This window comes from Rhinopithecus bieti, unplaced genomic scaffold, assembly GCF_001698545.2.
Source record: "Rhinopithecus bieti isolate Rb0 unplaced genomic scaffold, ASM169854v2 scaffold_33303, whole genome shotgun sequence".
Lineage (NCBI taxonomy): Eukaryota > Metazoa > Chordata > Mammalia > Primates > Cercopithecidae > Rhinopithecus > Rhinopithecus bieti.
Window position 1 is genome coordinate 796,544 of NW_016814421.1, and position 17,747 is coordinate 814,290.

The 17,747-nt window shown below is 38.8% G+C and overlaps 1 protein-coding gene and 1 long non-coding RNA gene across 10 annotated transcripts in view; one reads left to right on the forward strand and one right to left on the reverse strand.

Moving 5' to 3' along the window:
- The window catches only part of LOC108514103 (uncharacterized), a 30,204-nt gene extending 17,844 nt beyond the window's left edge, over positions 1-12,360 (forward strand). The window contains exon 2 of the long non-coding RNA XR_001881104.1: positions 12,143-12,360. This is a non-coding gene — a long non-coding RNA (uncharacterized LOC108514103). The remainder of the gene's footprint in view (positions 1-12,142) is intronic.
- The window catches only part of TCF4 (transcription factor 4), a 371,585-nt gene that overhangs the window by 250,555 nt on the left and 103,283 nt on the right, over positions 1-17,747 (reverse strand). The window lies entirely within an intron of this gene.

The window sequence follows — 17,747 nt, forward strand, 5'->3', positions numbered from 1 at the left end:
TATTTCTGTGTGTAATATACAAATGACATGTTGTCAAAAGTTATGTATGCTGATCAGAGTCCCAAGCTAAGAACGCAGACTAAATACCATGTAACTTTAAGCTTGATTTGAAATAAACAGGTATGAGAGTTACCTAGATTGATTTGACGTAGAGCTGTGTAGCTGTCTTTTCTATACTCTGAGCCTACAACATGCCAATCACCCGGGACCCTAGAGTTTGACGAAATCAGAAAAATGCCTAAAATGGTATTTTGCATTGCTCTAAGTCTACAGATTCCTGCTCTTGTCGAAATATACTGATTTCTTAATAAAAATTTCAGCACATTCAGAATGCATTCAGAGATAGAATGTTAAGTTCTTCCAGGAACGATAATCATTCTGAAACACAATGAAGTCTACACTGCCTCAAAACCTTCTCCCTGCAACAACAGACACTATTAAATATCCTCCACACCATTATGGAGACTCACAGACTGCGTACATCTGTGGCTCCTACTAATTTCCTAGTCCAGGAAGAACCCTTGGCTGAGCCCTCACACAAACTGAGATGGCATATGCTCTCCGTCAGTGCCAGATGAATTTAAGAGTTCAAAATATTTCATCAGCAAAGAGCGTGTTAAGGATGTGCACATTTTCATTAGCACCCAGTATAATAAGAGCTCTAAGTAGAGTAATTTGAAGTAAAATTTGAGTGCTATTACGGACGTAGGAAGAGTTGGGGAGATTCAAATATTGACAGATGATGTCCACACGAGCATGATTGTTTCTGTTTTCTATTAGACATAAGATATGGTGCTTCAGAATGAGTGATCTGGGCACTAACAAGAAACTTGACAAGAAGCTTCCAGCACTTCCCAAATCTGACTAAGCAAAGGATGAGGGTTATGTCAATGCTTCCCACACAAATGTTAAGATATGTCAGGCCAGGTGCAATGGCTCACGCCTATAATCCCAGCACTTTAGGAAGCCAAGGCAGGTGGACTATGATTTCATTACTCAAAGCTCCACTTTGCTTATGTGGACAGCAATCAAAACTATCAGACTAGAAAAACGTGAGGCCAAGAGTTCGAGATCAGCCTGGGCAACATGGCAAAACACGTCTCTACTAAAAATACAAAAATTAGCTGGGCATGGTAGTGCACAACTGTAGTCCCAGCTACTCGGGAGGCTGAGGCACTAGAATCATGTGAACCCAGGAGGCGGAGGCTGCAGTGAGCCGAGATTGTGCCACTGCACTCCAGCCTGGATGACTAACCGAGACACTGTCTCAAAAAAAAAAAAAAAAAATGATATGTCAAATATAAAGAATACAGACCTGGGCTTTCCATTTTCAGATGACTGCTGTCAACTCTGGCTTTCTCAGAGCTAATGGATTTCCTAACCAAATAAATTTGAAACTCAAAGGTCAAGCATGAGATCATCTTATAGTATTTCTCATATGATAAGAAAAGTTAAAGTGTAGATATGCTGGTGAGAAAGTATAGTAGGAAAAATTTGTTTGCAGACTGCAATATTTTAGCCTTAATTAACCTCCAACTTAAACTTCCATTAATAAGTCCTTTAAAACAGTATTATTTTCCTTAAGTTAAAATACACTGTTTTCAAAATGAACACTAAATTTCTGCTGCTTAAGACATGGAGTTAATTCCACTGTGTGCTGTTATAAACAGGGAAAGCATCTTCCTATAACATAAAATTCAGATAATGAGAAAGTAACAAAATGAAGTGCGTAACTATTATGTTACAAATACATCAGTGGTGTTCCTTATATTGAAACTCAGAAATCTTTTTGAAACTCAAGGTGGTAAACAGTTAAATTATGAAACTGAACCAAATGTAACACTGAAGGCTTTATACTAATTTCTGTATTTGGAAGTGTCAACGATCATCTATCTTGAATGATACCCTAGCTTGAATATATAATGTGAAATGCTGAGAGATGAGTGCCATTTAGCAACCTTTCAAATGTATGGCACTGGCTAGTTGGGGTCTTCCTCTTGAAGAGAAGTTAGTCATTTGGGGACCCTACCTTTTTAAGCAATATCTTACAAATAAGAGCCATGAATAACTCAAGCAAGAGTATAACGTGAACTATATATACCTTCTTTGACTTTTTGAAATGTGACCAATGTAAAAGCACTTAAAAAAAAACAGTCTTAACTAAGACAGTTTTCTTGGAGCATAAACATTTCGAATCAGGTGAGAATAACAATCAGAAGTAAGTTACCATAACTGAAGAAAAAAAAAAAAATCAAAGTACCACCTAACTTCAACATTACACAGATAAGTTTCAAAGTACTTAAATGTGAAAATATTACAAGGAAGTTTTTAACTAGGTGTCTGGTACCTCCTAAGGACATATCACCTTCTAAAGATACATCACAAAGTGCAAGAAATAAAAGGTAGATACTTTAGAAAACGAAGCATTAAACAACTAAGGAATACATTTAAGAATATGCTTCATTTCCTAATAAAACTGAATATATACCTCTGACAACATCTACAGGTAATTATATGTGTATTTTTCAAACCATACATGTAATATTTATAATGCAAAATCCATAATATTATAATGACTTCAGATATACAGATTGGTATTTAAAATGCCTATTTGGTAAATAATTTACTGAATTTATTCTTGGGAGAGGTTAGCCAACATGAAACATGGAACCGTTTCCTTTTTTCTTCCCTGATACCTCTTTTCTCCCGAGGGTGCCATTTGTGAGGTTCTGAGAAGGGGAGGCTGGCTTAATTGAAGTATTTGTAGGCTGTAATTGCTCTGCCTAACCACAATGGTCTACTTCTCCCAAACAGCATTCTTTCCTCTTGCTTTCTCCTTTTTCTTCTATTTCCTTTTATACTTTAACAAAATCTACTTCTCCTGTTTCTTTTATTGTCATTTCCTATTCCAGATGCTTGACTAATATTGGTGAAGTCAATAGTTTTACATATTCAAAACTCTTCCCTAAAATCTAGTTTTCCAGCACAACTCCTTTTGCTTAAAATAATCAGTCCCATAAACTGATTTTCCTTTTACCCTTTCAACATGGCAATCCTTCCACCTATGTTTAACACTGCAGCCTATGACCTGGCAATGACAACTCATCAATCTTACATGCTATCTTCAGGGGTCATGTCTTAGTTTTAGGCCAATTTTCTCTGTATTTAGGCTCAAATGTGCAAATCACACTATATTACTCTGCAAAACATCAATGAGAAGGCTTAATTAAGTAACACTGACAGATAAATCCATTTCTTTCACAGTAATCAAATCAAAGCAGGTTGACATAACACAGGAACTTAATACAGTTATTCTCTTGTAATTGGAAAAAGGCCCTTTACTTCTCATTAAAGCAATCTTCTGGGTACTGGCATAATAAGGAGGCTCAGAGCTTTAATACTGCCCTATAAAAGTCTCAAGATACAGACCCCTTAAGCAAACAAGCCAGATTATCTAATTCCTTGATCACAGCAGAACATGCAGTTCCTACTGTTTTAAACTACTAATTCTTTATCTCTCCTACAATTAAAAAGAGGTAAATTAGTATCAAACACATATAATGAAAATCTGTAAAAACGCATAAACTGTTTACAGTTGTATAAATCTACCTCCACATGTATTTGAAGGGAAGCAGTCTATTAAAAATGAATTTGAAACAATTTACACATGTGAAATTGTAATAGCTTGGATCACGGGAAAATCTATTTTACTCTATGGGCTCAATAGGACATGTATTGCCTAAATTTACAGTGTGATACTTAACCATACAGTACAACCTTGTTCATCAGAATTGTAAGAGAATGGAAGTTTTAGTAAAGCATTTAATTTTTGTGGTATGAAATAAATATTAGTCATCCGGTCAACTGTAGGCTGCTCTTCCTCTTCTAAACCCCAGAAAAAGTGTGACAATATTATACCATGTTCAGATCACCAAACTAAATAAAATAAAATTTCACCCTTTCAACTCCAATTTTGAGGGCGTTTCTATTACTTATTTATTGGCACCTGACCAATCTCGAAATGATTCCAGCAACTCTTTCTGAAAGGATAATTTATAATCTAGGCACTACATGGTGATCTCCAAATGGTGGCTGACCACCCAAATACCCCAAGGAACCTCATAAAAAACATAGATATCCTAGCCTCACCTGGGAACTGATCAAGAAAAGATCAAGGGTTGAAGTCATTTTTTCATTCTTCCCATGTTTTACATTTTTTTTTTTTTTAAGTTTTGGGGTTTTTATCTATTTGTTTTTGAGACAGGGTCTCATTCTGTCACCCAGGCTGGAGTCCAGTGGCACAAACACAGCTCACTGCAGCCGCAACCTCCCAGGCTTAGGAGATCCTCCCAATTCAGCCTCTCAAGTAGCTGGGACCACCACATCAGGCTAATTTTAAAAGTTTTAAATTATAGTGCAGTTAGAATTATGTAATATGTTGCTTCTGAACCATTTGTAAGTTGCACCACTTATATCTTTTTATCCCTTAGTATTTCTGTGTGTGCTTCCTAAGAACAAAAACAGTACTATTATCAAAATCAGAAAATACACTGTGGGTACTTTGATCCAATCCATAATCCATATTCCAATAGGGCACTTCCTCCATCTCTGGCAGAAGACCAAGTCCAGGATCATGCCCTGTACTTAACTGTCTGTTTTATCCATTTGAATCAGACATAATTCCTCAGTCTTTTCTTTCTGTGATATTAGAATTTTGGAAGAATACAGGCCAGTTATTTTATGGAAATGTTTCTCAATCTGGGAGGATCAGATGCTTCCTCATGATTATATTCCAGTGGATATAATACTACAAGAGTGGCCTGGTGTCCTTCCTAGGACATCACGTCCACAGCCCCTTGATGGCATGTTGGTCTGTCCCTCAGTGTTATGCCAATTTTGATCACCAGGTCAAAGTGGTATGCAAATTCTGCAATGTATGATTATAATTTTTCCCTGTTGAACTAATCAGTCATCTGCGGAAAGATTCCTTAAGAACATTCGAACTAATTTTTAAGTATGTGCTTATTGAAAAAATATAAAATACAAAAATGTATAAGGTAAAAAGTGACAATGCTCTCAAGCCTCACTTGCACCACTCTTAGATGAGGGATAACCCATCACAGCTTCCTATTTCTTTACATATCCTCACGTCTGTGATCAACTGGTTTTGACAGTCGCAGAAATGTAGGGCAATAAATGCTTGACTGAAGTTTCTGTTCTATTTGAATTGGTAAGAAATATTCTTCAATCGTTGATCATCCAGTGGCATTTCAATTCAGACAATGGTTAGTTGTAGCCCCGTGACCTAGGTGGGAGGGGGGAGGGCAGGAACAAGAATATATTGAGGCATAATTTACTATGAACTTGGAAGGGATTTGGCCTAGATGAAGACAAGATGGACTGACCCACTTATAAAGTAATGCAACGTATAAAGGCAAGTTAAAGAATCAGTTTTGGAGCCAAGCCATCCTAACAGGCTATTTGGTGCCTCCTCCCACCACGTTCTGTAAACCATTGTGTGAAAAGGAGACCTGCCATTGCAGAGGGACTTCCCAATTAAAAAAAAATTCAAATGCAGAGACAAGCACACTCATGACACAGAAAAATTTAGTGTGGTTTCCATGGGCTGACGTACAAAAAAATTGGAAACATCTAAAATATTTTAGAAGGGGGAGATAAGTTGCCACTTTTAAAAGAATATAGTCCCACATTCAGAGAGCAAGTATGCAAATGAACTAGCCCCACCCGCCCACAAAGTGAGGAGTGAAGACTGACCCCAAAAAAGACTGTGAGAGGAACTTTGCCATTCGATAGAGCATAAGCATAATCGTACAATATTGAGTTAACTTGTTATAATCAATATAAGGTAGAAACAGTCCCTTTAACCTTTAAATGAAGCCCTCGTTGTTTTTTTTTTTTTTTTTTTTTGTTTTGTTTTGTTTTGTTTTGTTTTGTTTGAGATGGGGTCTCGCTCTTAATCTAGGGTGTATGTAGTGCAGCGGTGCAATCAGGGCTCCCTGCAGCCTCAAACTCCCAGGCTCAAGCAATCCTCCCATGTCAGCCTCCCGAGCAGCTGGGACCACAGGCACACACCACCATACCCAGTGAATTTTTTGTAGAGACAGCATCTCGCTATGTTGCTCAGGTTGATCTCCAATTCCTGGGCTCAGGCAATCCTTCCAGCCTCCCAAAGTGCTGGGATTACGGTGTGAGCCACCATGCCCAGCCTACAGCCCTTGTCATTTTATAAACTGAACAGTGCTAACATATTTCAACTGCGATTTATAAAGGCTGAGAAAATGTTCCTCACAATTCCACTTCAGCCAAATGCCTGGCAGACATTGGCAAAGGTTTCTCTTACTTGGGTTTATAAATGTGTGTGTGCGTATGTGTGCATGTGCATGTGTGCGTAAAATCAGCATATACACACACACGATACACAAACTTGCATTTCCTAATAGTTTCTTGATATTAATGATGGTGTTTAAAACAGTTCCCATATGTTACAACTTGTTCAAATGATACCTCCTTATTTTTTATCAAATTGGTCAGAGAAGTCTGACTGGCCATTTTATCTCACGATAAGGTAACCACAATTTTCAATTATGCTTTTGGCTTCCTATTTTTTATATACTCATCTCATTTAAAATGATGTACCAGGGATCATTCAAAGCATAAAACCGGGATCAAGAGAAGTTACATACCTAAACACGAGCAGACTAAAATCATTTTCAAAAGGGGAAAACAAAATCACAAGAAAATTGGTAGATGTCCTATATAAAAGAGGCTATTTTGCATAAGACATACTTTCACCCTTTCATGCTGTTATGATTACCCGTTTAATTCTAACAGAGAATAGAATACTTGCTAATGTTCACAAGGATACTTGCTGAAAGAAGAAAGGTGTACAGTGTTACAACGACTGAGTTTTCACAGCTAGCAATGTACATTTTTAAACCATGTCAGCAATGAAAACAAAACCATGAGTCTCTCCTCCGTGGGTCCTTTTTCACAGGGCAGTGCCAGGCCCACTGCAATACCATTTCACTACCAGGGCACACGCAGTTGCCATCATTTTGAGAAAGGCCCAGGACTTTGCTAGCAGGACAGGTCTATGAGGGAAACGTGGACCAAGGTTTCCTCCAAACCATGCTGCCTCCCTTACTTTCACTTTCAGGTTCTATAAAACATGTTCACTACTCAAGTAGTGAAAATACATCTGCCTTACTTTGCTAGTTCAGCTGTTGGGGGCAGGACCTGAAACAGATGAGAACGCATCAATGGATAATTTCTTAGGTTTAATCACATCAAATTCCTGGGAATAAGCATTTTTGGTTCTAGTAGGTCTGCAACTTCGATGCACCCTGCCTTTTGCCCATCTGATAACTAGTGGAATACCAGTCAGAAAGAGATGAGCTGCTCTGAGGTACTGGTCTTACCAATTCAGTAAGTGGAATGGTAAAAAGCTGTAACTCTTCCTCAGGAATGGAAGAAATGTCATTAGGAGATAGAGGCAAAGACCTGAAGAATGACAATAACCAGGCATCTTAAGAGAAAACAAGAAGCAGGGAAGGGGTCTTGGGAAAGCCCGAGCTGTCAGTACAGAATAATGATTTATCTGATGAGATTAGCAGACAGTTTGATTAGAAAAGATGCCTTTTTAACACAGCAAAGATTGCAATGTTACTTGAAGATTTTGTTGTAGGAAAAAGCCGTGCCTGCCAAATGTGGTCTGTAACAGCACAGGCTAGCCATGAATGATACAGTGGGAAAATAGCCACTAAGCCAGATTTTATTTGATTTGTACTGATGATTTTTATTAGAATACATGGATCATTGCTTCAACCTTTCCATGTAAAACCAAATCAAATTCAAAAACTCACACATCAGTCACCTAACCTTATGTCATTCCTTCTGCTTTACTCAAGTTGAGCCACATTTCAGCTGATCTGTCCTCGAGAAATTGTTCAGCTACTCAAAACTGTTGGGCCAAATTCTGGGAGGCAAGTGGTATACAAAAGAAACCGCGAAATCTGCAGTTACAAGTAAGAAACTAGAGAAAAGAAATACCGCAAGCTTCCGAAACGCAGAATGAATTCAAAACAATATACAGTCATGCAAAGCAAGATAAAATGAATTATCTTTATTGTACCAAATGAGTTGTAATTTGTTTGTAAAAGGCCCCCACCTCCCCCAGCTTTTTTTCACTTAAACCCTTTTCAATTCAAGGAACTGTAGAGAATTTTGCAACCAGAGAAAGTCCACAGTTCTGTGGCATAAGGAGATTTAAACTGCAATAAACAGTTTTACAGATTAAAAATGTTCAACATTTAAGGTGAAAATTATAAATGTTAAATATTACATTGGTCGGAAATCTCTGATTATTTAGAAGAATTGCTTCATTAAAAGGAATGAAGTTTAATCACATGAAATATGGCAATGGGTATCCAAAGAAAAAGTGCCAATAACCTACTTCCCACCATTTCTTTACCTTTTCTGTTTTTGCATTAACATTTTCCCTTTCTTCCTCAAACATTGCAAGTTTCATTTTAAACCTGTAACCAATACTTATTATTTGGATGTCCATTTCTAGTTAACAAATCAGTTCCATCTTCATGATTTCCTTTAGTGTCCCAAACAACTCTGAAATGCAAGTTATTATTTTCTCTTCAGAGAAGGTAAATAACTTTCCCAGTGACAGGCCATCAGCAATCCAATGAAGACATGAAGACCCAATGAAGACATTGGGCATATGTGGCTCATGCTCAACCTCTGGAAGACACTGGATTGTATCAAATACCTAATACCTCTGGGTACCTTAACAAACACCCAATATCTCTGAAAACTAGTGGTCACCAAACTTGCAGACCTCTGGTGTTTTCACCAATCCCCATCTCTTTCTGCCCCTGACCACCTAGGAATCTGAAATTCCCCATTCTCCTTTGCAGTCACGGGATCATATGACTAGGATGTGGCCAATAAAATGTGAGCAGAAGTAATACTTGCCTTGTCCAGGCCTGGCCCTTAAAATTTCCCATGTAATCGTCTATGCACTCTCCTTTTCCTCTTTGATCAGTCTGATACCAATATCTAGTGAACTCCAAGGTCCTAGGGGATAGCAGACCGGAACCATGGAAGAAGCCAGGCTAGGACCAGAGCCCACCCACATTGCTCTGTGAGACCAGAGAGTAATAACTCTCTGCAGTGTTAAGCTACTGAAGTTTGGGGATTGTTTGTTCCAGCAATTAGCATACCCTGACTAATGCATCTTCCAAAACAGACTTCCGTGAATTCTGGCGCTATGATTCTATCTTCCAAGTAAAGCAAACATACGCAGTTAGAGCTGGCACCAGTCAGAATTGTGAAGCAGGGGAAACTGGTCTTTGAACTATCCTTCTTTCCCTTTCAGACTTGTTTTCCCCTCTTAGCATTTCCTCCCTCTGAGCACCAAATGTTCTCAGGCTGCTCAGTCTCGTCTGTCTCAAGAAAATAGACTCAAGATATTCATTATCCATTCTTTCTCTTAACCATTACCTTTTGAATACCACCCATGGTGGTGTGGTGAGCTGCTTGCTACCTGGGCAATTTTGAAGAAAGTCTTTAACATCTCACATTGAATGCATCCTCATCTGTAAAATGGGAATGACTGTATCCACCCTCTAGTACTGTCGTGATTACAGATAACAAGGAAAATGTTACCACAGAACCTGAAACACAGTAGGAACTCAAAAAAAAAAAGTAGGGGGACGAGGGGGATTACTATGTGTATTACACTTATTGCTATGGTCACAGCATGATATTTGACATCAAAAGGATACAAAATGTACATCAAATAGGATGCTTTCTCTCTGAAATACATAATCTAGACTGGGAAGAAAATCTTACGAAAATAAAATACAGTATTTAATTACTAACACAAACATAGCAGAATTTTTGAGAAAGGTGAGTTATAGGGGCTAGAACCACCACTTGCAAAGAACTGGTGATTTAGGACAGAGTGATGTTAAATTTCAGAGAGGCCTAACAGAAAGGCTCATGATTAACCTAAGGGAATAAACTGCTACACCTCAACATTTTTCATGTCACATTGTGTAAGGTGGTGCCCTGTTCCTGGTCTCTTTATTGATTCAGTTATTAATTCTGTGTCAACCCTGATACAGATGTCACTAAAATCAAACAAACCCTAGTATAACAGGGGTGGGGGACAAGGATTGATTTTGCTTTGTAAAAAATCTGGCATAGGCCAGGCGTGGTGGCTCACAGGCCGGGTGAGGTGGCTCACACCTGTAATCCCAACACTTTGGGAGGCCGGGGCGGGTGTATCACTTGAGGCCAGGAGTATGAGACCAGCCTGGGCAATATGGTAAAACCCTGTCTCTACTAAAATCACAAAAAATTGCTGGGTGTGGTGGCAGGTGCCTGTAATCCCAGCTACTTGGGAGGCTGAGGCAGGAGAATCACTTGAACATGGAAGGCGGAGGCTGCAGTGAGCCAAGGCTGTGCCACTGCACTGTAGCCTGGGCAACAGAGCAAGACTCCATCTCAAAAAAAAAAAAAAATCTGGGATGTATCTAATTTGGAAAGAAGGAAAGCAGTGGCATCTTGGAGAGCTCTCTGGCATTGTATGTGTATTTCTCCAACTCCATGTTTCATTTTGTAACACACTGGTAACTCGGAACTGGCAAAATGTTGGGAGTATTTACACCATGGAAATTGGCAAACATGATAAATAATGCTTTTTTTCTTTGAAAAAGAGGTCATTAAATATTTACCACCACATCAGTGAAAACAATCATTCATTGTGAGGTATTTGTACTCAAATTGCTTCATTTAACTTTCACAGCCATTACTCAGGTAGACTTTTATCCACATTTTACAGATGAAAAATCAGGCCTCACAATGGTAAGTGATTGGCAAGAAATCCTGTTGTCGGTGCTCCCTGGACTAAAAACCAGGTTGCTTACAAAAGTGAAGAACACCTGAATTTCTTTTCTCAGCATATCAAAAGATATTCCCATGAAGACAGAAAGCTATACTTTAAAAACATCTAAATTCAGGCAGTACTCCTCCCAAAACCTTTAATTTTCTACTCGGCTTCATTTTGCTTCTCTACTCATCTAACTCTCCGCTTAATCAATATATACTTCGTTTTTACCACCCTGACTTCTAGACGTCCAATTCAACATTTTGGACCTATGTCCTTCCAAGAATTACCCCTTACAATGTCTCAAGAAATAGACTTGTGCCTAATGACTGGGATATGTTATGAACAATCTTTAAATCAGTGATTCTTCATACACCTGTTCTCACCAAGGTAGTCTAATCCATCTTGGTCTGAGCTACAGTTACAACGAGTAAGTCTGGGTTTAGAAAGAGCTGAGAGACTCCTTGAATTCAGATGAGGTTTCTGACATTTATTCAATAATGACTGTTGTCAACAGCTAGCATCAGGATTGGAAAAGGGCCTAGGGGTGAGAAAAGCCAGGAAACTTCAACAGGTATCAGGTGCAGTCTGAGATCCAGGGGATCTACCATATTAGCAAGGACAAAAAGTTCTTTGTACCCCTCACCTCTGACACCTCCACGTCAACTTCACCCTAACGCAGGCTTCTCTCAGGGTCATGGGATTCCAGATCTACTTGCTTCCTCATTGACTTTCAATGGGAGCAAGTTCAGTCTATAAAAGAGCAAAATTCCTGCTGAACGTTGTCCTGATTGGGACCATGATGGAACAATCCCTAAAGCCAAAAAATACCATGCATGGATTTGCTTAGACCTGGATGACTCAAATTAATCATCGTGATGACAGGGATAGGATTACCTTGATTGTTTTAGTCCAGTCACAGTAGTCCATAAGGGATGTAGTGATCCCACACAAATCACAGAGATAGCACACACTAGGGAAGGAGTAGAGTATATAGTAGTGAGACAACCACAGTTGGAGACAGCACCCCAAGAACCACCGGCATATTAATAGTGTATAGTGTATCGCTTAAGAGGTCTTTGTGAATAGACATGCAAACTCCCTCCTTCAGATACTTGAGTCTTCCTATTGATGTCAGGATTGGAGCAACATTCTTAATCGTGAACATCAAGGTCATCCTGATAACATACCCTCACGCCCTCGTGTTCCCTCTTCCAGCTACCTTGATTGCCTTTGACAACACTCAAGTACTTCACTGGCCCTTCTGCTGCAGAACTTGAACACGTGGTTCCTCAAATACAGTACTTTCCTCCCAACTCCCACCACTCCACTTTCCTGCTGTGACTATTTCACTCCTGTATCAACTCCACTGAATCATAATTTCCTTACGTCAGCTTTCCTTGTCCCCCCTGACTAGCAATAAATGTCCTCCTCAATGAAGTATCTTGCCCTTCTCCTTCACTAGACTTGTCACAGATGTAATTTTACATTTTTAGGATTCTCAAGTAATTTCTTGCCCACTAAAGAATAAGCTGCATAAACACAAGGGCTGCATCTGGTTTGCCTTCCATCCCACCCTCAGTACCCAGTACGGGGTAGGGGTAATAAGGCACCCTCGGCGACTCTTGGTGAAATGGATGGCTGTGTCTTTAGCCCCTCAAAGGGGCCGTCCATACAAAATATATCCAAAATGCCAGCTGAATTCATAAAGTTACGAACCATTCTGCAGTACTCCTGTGACTTTGAGAAGAATACCTAACATGATGAAAATGTATAATGAGTTTTCACCTTGTCCACTGTTGGCTAGGGAAATCACAGGTATGCTATAAAGGTTAGCATGGCACAATACATCTTTTCTCCATAATTTAAATACTCGTTTGTTTCACAAATATGCAAGTACACATTAAGATTCAGCAAGAAATATGCAGATCAGTCCTCTTAACACATTGAAACACTTCACTTGCCAGTCACATGACCAGACGGAGTTAATGTACAAGTCTCAAGCTCAGTGATTTCTATAGTAAAAATGCAGTGAAACAGTCAGACTTCATGTATGTCTTATCCCCTGACAGAAATAATCTCTTATATGGTCATTGTAAAGGGAAATATTTGCCTCTTTATGCTCACTTTGATATGCACCCTAGTGATTTGATACATATTATATAATCATTGGCCTCAGGACAGAGGAGAAAACAATTGTTACCTCTACAGTGAAACAGCTTTCTGTGATCAGGTAATAGCAAGATAGAAAGTGAGTTAGGCATTCTGCGTCACTTACTTGGATGGCAGTTACAGCTCAGCATTTTTTGGAAAACCTTTCCCCTGTAACTTCCCCACTGATGAACAAAAATATCATTAATATTTAATGTTCTGCTTCATTTATAACAACCAGAACCACCATGCTAACAATAAATATCCTAGAGCAGTTTACTGCTTTCGATTTTCAAAGCACTTTCATGCATAGTATTTCATCTTCCTTTACAACTTTGTACATCAGAGAAAGTCAGGGCTTGGTCCAAGTACTCAAGGCAAGTTATTGGAAAAGCTGGGAGGAGAACCTATAATTTCTCCTTTCAACCTCTTTCCAAACTGCCTCTTACCCATTTTCTTATGTTATGAGAGAGAAGTGACATCTGCAGAAACTGGAAATCCAAATTTGGATGAAAGACATTCTCTGTAGAAAAAGTTATCTTTCCTCTTTCAAATTAATTATTCAGAATCCCAATTTCCTAATTATAAGGGCTTTTCTTTTGGGTTAAATATGCCCCACAGAAAATCGCAACAGTTTAAATTAACACTGACTCTGACAAGCATTTTAAATTCATTTTCATGTACTTTTTCCCTCTTCCTCTACCCAGAAACTTAGAAAATATGTTTAAATTAAAGATGCATTTGAGAGATGACAATGCGTATCACTTTGTAAGTCTTACCTGAAAATTCTCCAAGGCAAGAATAAGTAATCAAACCTACTAACAATTCACCTGTGAAGAAAAGTGCTGCTGTAAATAATGAGTTTAGGCAAAGTCGATAGTTCAGTCCAAGTTGCTAAAATCTTGCCTTTCTCTTAATTGTGCATGGCAGTAGGGCCCATAAGTAAACTGAGTGGGGGCCATGGAAACCAGTCCTTGTGTGGACAGAACATCTATTATAAAAGCTCACTCACATGGACTTAAGCATATGAGTGTACCCCATGTGTTGTGGTAGAGAAAATAACATAGATTTAGATAACTTTTAAAAATAAAAACATGACTTCCTTTTTTATTCAGAACATGAGTTTATCAGAAGATACAATGACACTGTTAGTTCTGTTGGTCCAATATCTATTTTCCCCTTCTTCCTCCTTAGTAGAACCCGCAGCAGTTTTGGTATAATTGCCATCTGTTCACATAGCCACCACTCCTCCTAGTGGATCAGGAACAGGTGACATCATTTCTAGTTCCAGAGGGAAACCCCCAAGTCCTGCAGCCAATCACACCCCTTGCCATCCCCAGGCCAGGTACCAGTTTCAAAATGAGCACTAAGACACAAAGCTGCAGCCTCCACTGGGTTCTGGGAAACATCTCCCTACTCCAGGAAAAGAGACACAACAGTAGATGACCTCTTATCCTCTTTGATGATTTTTCTGTTTGGATGTGATGCCCAGAACCAAAGCAGGAATTTCCTTATCATTCCTAGGATGAAAGCAGTACACAGAGGAGGGAAACCACCAGAGATTTTGGAATAGGTATCATAATGTAATACATTTCTCTATGTTTAAGTCCATTTGAGTCAGGGTTTTCTTTTGTTGCAGCTGAAAACATACTACAATAAAAAGTAGATCTCCCCCTCCACCAGCACCCCAGTAGGTTTATGAACTTACTTGCTCACTGAGGTTCTTCAACAAGAAATACCAACTCTGGATAAATCTAGACTTCATTTAACCAACAGCAATCCTCTCCTGGCCACTCATTTTTGTTTAAGCCCACAGAAACATCATTTTCAGAAAATGTATAAGTTACATGCTGCATAATTTCCTATTTAATCCTTCTCTGATCTGTGCATGCATCTTTGCTCTCACCTCTCCTGGTCCCTGTGGCCCTCACATGAATAGAATCAGACAGCAAATATCTAATGAGCACTTAGCACAGGTAACATTAATGGCTACAAAAGGTACCTAAAAAGCATTTTTCTTTTGGATTTACCAATATCACACCTACACACATGCTACATACACAGCCTAAGCACTGCAGAATTTTCCTCATGTATTTAGCTATATGCATTTTTCTGGGAAGAGAGTCTATAGCTTGCGTTGGATTTTCAAAGCAGTCCCTGACTTGATGAAGGTTAAGAACCTCACTCTGGATCAGCTAGCATTTGGCAAACCACACTGTCTGGATGTGTCACACACACAGAATGTGTTCCCCAGAGCTTCATATTTCTTGCTTGAGGCAAACCATCTTTAAGTATTAATAATACTGAAGTTTTGCGATATTTTGGACTAAATAAAATTTTGTGGGCTCTCCTGGAGCCTCAAAGGCCATTTATATTTTCATTTCAATAGAAGGAAAAATAAATCCTACTACTTAGAAATATGGGACAGGACCTAACTTTCTGTTTGTGCCTCTCCAAAGAAATTATGAATCCTGAGCTCGAAATTTAGTTGAAGAGAAGAAAAGTGTCTTTGAAAATAACTAATACGAGGAAAAAGTTTTAAGTTTAGGCTACAAATGGTAAATAAACACCAAGGGATTGTTACTGAAATAGTTTTTGAAAAGGAGACGGAAGTTTCCTTGAAGCAGGACTCTTAAGGCAAGAAGGAAAGTCGGGCACGGTGGCTCATGTTGCCTGTAATCCCAGCACTTTGGGAGGCTGAGGCAGGCGGATGGCTTGAGGCCAGGAGTTGAGATCCGCCTGGCCAACATGGTGAAATTCCACCTCTACTAAAAATACAAAAATTAGTTGGGCGTGGTGGCACACACCTGTAATCCCAGACACTCAGGAGGCTGAGGCAAGAACCCGGGAGGCGAAGGTTGCAACGAGCCAACATCATGCCACTGCATTCCAGCCTGGGTGACAGAGTGAGACTCTTGTATCAAAAACAACAAAAAACAACCACAACAATAAAAGAAGACAAGAAGGAAATCAAATATTGGAGAGCACAAAGAAGTGAATTCCAAAGTGTGGCCAGAGAACGGTGAAATCGTAGAGCCCAAGTAGCAAAGGGTAACTAACGCTTTAACTCAAGACACACGGAAAAATCAAGACCAGTCTTATTTCACTGAAGAGTAAGTCTAACAGTCATGAAAGGTAAGAAGATCTGGAACTTCTCCATAGGAATGCTTCAAAACATTTCACTTGACCTCACTCAATGTAACTAACTACAGCCTTTGCCAACCCCCTCCCCTTCTTTCCTCTTTTAACTATCACCTCTCATAATAAGGACCTGAAAACAGATTCCCTAACTTCAGCAAAAGTGCCCGCTCCAATCTATTATGAGCCACTGACAACTGTCACTTCTCCATACAAAAATCTTTAGTGGCTCCTGATTGCTTTGGGTATAAATGTAAAATTCCTTAGGCTAGCATTTAAGGTGCTCAAGATCTTGTGTACCTTCTTCTCATGTTATTTTGCATTGGCACTTCCTTCTGTGCCTCAATCACACCAGACTCCTCACGGTTACCTAATATATCCCTGGCTGTCGAGTCTCGTGTCTTTCCTCAACCTGGAAAACATTCTTTCCCACACAACAAATGCATGAAGAATGAATAAATAAACGTATAATGCCACCGAGGAAACACTCACACACAGACATCAATCAATTACATGCATACATATACATATATTTATATTTGTTGGTTGGTATCCTTATTTATCCCCACCAGGATGCAAGCTTCAGAAGGACAGGAACTCTGGGCACCTATGAACCAGGGTTGACACCAATGCCTTGCTAAGAGCTCAATGAACATTTGTCATGTGAAGAAGTGCATTTATGACACATGAAAATATTCAGAATCTTTTGTCACAAAAAGAAAACAGAACCAAATTCGTAGAATTTGACAAAATAATCATCAGTAACTAACAGAATGTTTTTAAATGGTGATAGAAACATATTATTACAAGATACAATATAATAAATAAGAAAGCATTTTTTCCCAGCAAGAGCTTCCATTGTATGTTTTATTTCTCTAAAACACTGAGTGAGGGGATCAATAAAAAAAATAGACGAGGATGGGATAACAACTTGATTTGAAGCATAAAAATTTCTATGAGATGAAATTCACAAATTATTACCCCTTTACAATGTAAAACAGATTTGAAATGGCATGACTTGACTACCTGATATATAGTTTATTACTGGTTCACCCAAGGGATTGTATATAAACCTCTCCATTTTCTTAAAAAAAAAAAAAGTAGAACCAGCTGGTAGATAAATACAGTGCCCTTCAAACGCCCCTGTTAAAGCCACAAATAATTGCAAAACTTGTTCAAATCAAATGGACAATTTATTTTATGTATGATTTTGCAAAGCCTTTACAAACATCCATGGATGGCTTTGCACCCCATTTGAAAGGATTTTCTATAAAACTGCACTGGCATAAACAAACAAAACTATTCTCAATATTTATACTTACAACAAAAACCTATGAGGTTCTATATTCAGTTGTAGTCATGAAAATCCTTACTCCCTGAGTTTTCATTGGCTACAGTCTAATATACAAAACAAACAGGGTTTTCCGTTTAAATGTGACACACATATACTCTGTTTTGGTGTCCGTGTTTCAAGCATTTTTCAAAAATTCAGTCACAAGGGAGAAAAGCAAAGAAATAAATGTATACATTTTAA